The 3,357-nt window shown below is 37.8% G+C and overlaps 1 pseudogene; it reads left to right on the forward strand.

The window, feature by feature from the left end:
• Positions 1-1,536, forward strand: part of LOC101587701 — a 20,149-nt pseudogene extending 18,613 nt beyond the window's left edge.
• Positions 1,537-3,357: the final 1,821 nt, after the last annotated feature.

Here is a 3,357-nt window from a genome sequence, read left to right on the forward strand (position 1 = left end):
AGGAAGAATGTATGCAATGTGTTAATTATTGAATCTGTCCTACCAATTTGGTTTGAAACTGTCTCATTGCTATTTGTTTCTCAATAAAATTATGAAATAAATAAATAAATAGAATTATCAACAAATCAACAGATGCTGTTATTGCTTATGACTTAGGCAAAAAGGTTGGAGCTGAAAGAATTGTGCCGACTTTTTATCTAGGAGGTGGCACTTTTGATGTGTCAATCTTCACTATTGAAGATGGAATCTTTGAAGTGAAATATCCAGCTGGAGACACCAACTTACGTGGAGAAGTTTTTTGGACTATCGAATGGTCAATCATTTTATTGCTGAATTCAAGTGCAAGCACAAGAAAGACATTAGTGAGAACAAAAGAGCTGTCTGCTGTCTTCATACTGCATGTGAACTAGCTAAGAGAACTCTCCCTTCCAGCACCTAAGCCAATATTGAGATTGATTCTCTCTATGAAAGAATCGACTTTTACAGCTCCATTACTCATGCTCTGTTTGAAGAGTTGAATGCTGACCTGTTTCATGGCACTCTTGACCCTTTGGAGAAGGCACTTTAAGATGCTACACTGGACAAGTCTCAGATCCGTGACATTGTCCTTGCAGGTGGTTCTATCCATATCACCAAGATCCAGAAGCTTCTGCAGGACTTCTTCAATGGAAAAGAATTGAATGAGAGCATCAATCCTGATGAAGCTGTTGCTTTTGGTGCAACTGCTCAGGCAGTCATTTTATCTGGAGACAAGTCTGAAAATGTCCAAGATTTGCTGCTGTTGGATGTCACTCCTCTTTCTCTTGGTATTGAAAATGCTGGTGACATCATGACTGTCCGCATCAAATGCATTACCACCATTCTTACCAAGCAGACCCAGGTCTTCACTAGCTATTTATACAACCAGTCTGGCATGTTCATTCAGGTATATGAAGGTGAGCATGCCATGACCAACGATAACAACCTCTTTGGCAAGTTTGAACTCACAAGCACACCTCCTCCACCCCGTGGTGTTCCACAGATTGAAGTAGCTTTTGATAGATGCCAATGGCATCCTTAATGTTTCTGTATTCAATAAAAGTACAGCAAAGGAGAAAAAAATTACCATCAGTATTGATAAGGGATGTTTGAGCAAGAGGAAATAAAGCATATGGTCCAGGAAGCAGAGAGATACAAAGCATAATATGAGAAGCAAGGGGACAAAGTGTCCTCCAAGAATTCACTAGAGTCCTATGCTCTCAATATGAAAGCAACTATTGAAGATGATAATCTTCAAGGCAAAATTAATGATGAAGATAAACAGAAGATTCTTGACAAGTGTAATGAAATCAACTGGCTGCATAAGAATCAGACTGCGGAGAAAGAAGAATTTGAACATCAGCAGAAAGAGCTTAAAAAAGTCTACAATCCAATGTCACCAAGCTATACCAGAGTGCAGGTGGCATGGATGGAGGAATGTTTGGGGGCTTCCCTGGTGGAGGAGCTCCTCCCTCTGGTGGTTCTTCCCTGGCGCCCACCATTGAAGAGGTTAATTAAGCTAACCCTAAATATAATTATAGCATTCTTCCACAACCAATAAAGTTGAAGGACCTAAATTTGTAGCAAATTATGTGGCAGTTGTTAAAGTTGAGCTGCTATAGTAAAGTACTGGGCATTCTCAATACTTAAATAATGGAAGTGGTACACAGGGAAACAGCATTGCACTTTAAGCACTGTACTATAAGTGGAAATGCAATGTGTTCAATAAAAATATTTAAATTGGCAAAAAAGATATATGCTATTTTTAAAAGTGACCACACAATCATAGCAAAAACATTTCCAAATATGATGAATAAATTTAATAAACAGGTTTAAAAAGGCATATAGAAATCCAATTAATTAAGACTATACACTGATTAGGCAAGCTTAGGTAAACATGGGGACCATGGCATCACAAGCACCACATGCCATAACAGCACCACCCCCAGAGTGGGCTGAGCCTGCCACAGAGTCTGGGCATAGTGGCATATGACTAAAATCTCAGTGCTGTTGAGGCTGAAAACAGGAGGATCACTATGAGTCTAAGCTGCATAGTGAGAAACTATAACAAACAAAAAAACATTTTTAATAGAATAATATCTTCACAACACATTGTCATCAAAATCCCAGAAGTCCAACACAGGATTGAATATTAAAAGCAGTCAGAGAAAAGAAAATAAGCACTTATAAAGGTAAATCCAATAGAATTACAGCAGACTTCTCAATACAAACTTTAAATGCCAAGAGAACATGCAGAGTGTTTCAGTCCTTAAAAGAAAATAACTTTCAAAGCATTCATATATCCTTCAAATGTATCTTTCAAAACTGATAGAGAAATAAGTACATTCTATGACAAAAAATGTCTTAAGAAATTATGACAGCCAAACTAGTACTCCAAATAGATTTAAAAAATATACTAGAGACAGAGAAAATTCCACTGAAAAATTGTAGAAAGGAATTGATATATCTAGCACGATGAGTAAGTAAATAAAGTGGAACATAATGGAATAAAAATAGAGAAAATCCAAATCAGAGAAAAAAGAGGGCTGCAAGGAAAGCCAACTTTTTGGCCATAGCCTTCCAAGGTCAATTAAGATTCAGGATATATGAGAACTTGTACTGTTACATCGTGTAACACGGTAGTGTCACAAATTTTCTGATCAAGGAGATTATGGGGCCAAAGAGGAAAGTGATCGATAATGTAGAGCGTGCCTAAGGAGAGTCACATGGAGAGAAATCAATCTCTCAGACTTTCACAGGAAGCACATTGACCAAGCAATGGCCATGACTCATCCACATGGCGGACACTGACAAAGGTTCTACAATCTGAGGTACAGGACCTCAGGATAAATCCTGAGGGAATTTCACTGACCTCATCAGACCCAAAAGCTGCAACTCTTGTTGCATAGTTCCTGCTTTACTTTGGTCTTAACCGCCCAGCAGAAAAGTATAAAAACGAAATATAAGAAGCAAAGCCATGCTGTTATGCTGAGCTATAGGGGACTCAGGTCAACAATTTCTGACATTGCCAGTCAAGCAGAAGACCCTATACTATTATGGGCTACTGGACTCTTTTAGAATATTTTGCTGAGTCTACACACCTATAATATTCAAATAACAGAACTTAACAAAAAAGGGGATACAGATGAATGTTCATTTTGTATCTGTGTATTCAAAGTGGCTAGGATAGATATATGGCTCCATTCTCTTAATGAATAGAGGGATTTGTTCTAATGGTGTTTGTAAATAGAATATCATGTCTGCATCTTGTACAGCAATTAACCACTATAAAGAATGTATGCAGTGTGTTAATTATTGAAACTGTCCTACCAATTTGAT

The sequence above is a fragment of the Octodon degus genome, unplaced genomic scaffold (assembly GCF_000260255.1).
Source record: "Octodon degus isolate 3935 unplaced genomic scaffold, OctDeg1.0 scaffold00494, whole genome shotgun sequence".
Taxonomy (NCBI): Eukaryota; Metazoa; Chordata; class Mammalia; order Rodentia; family Octodontidae; genus Octodon; species Octodon degus.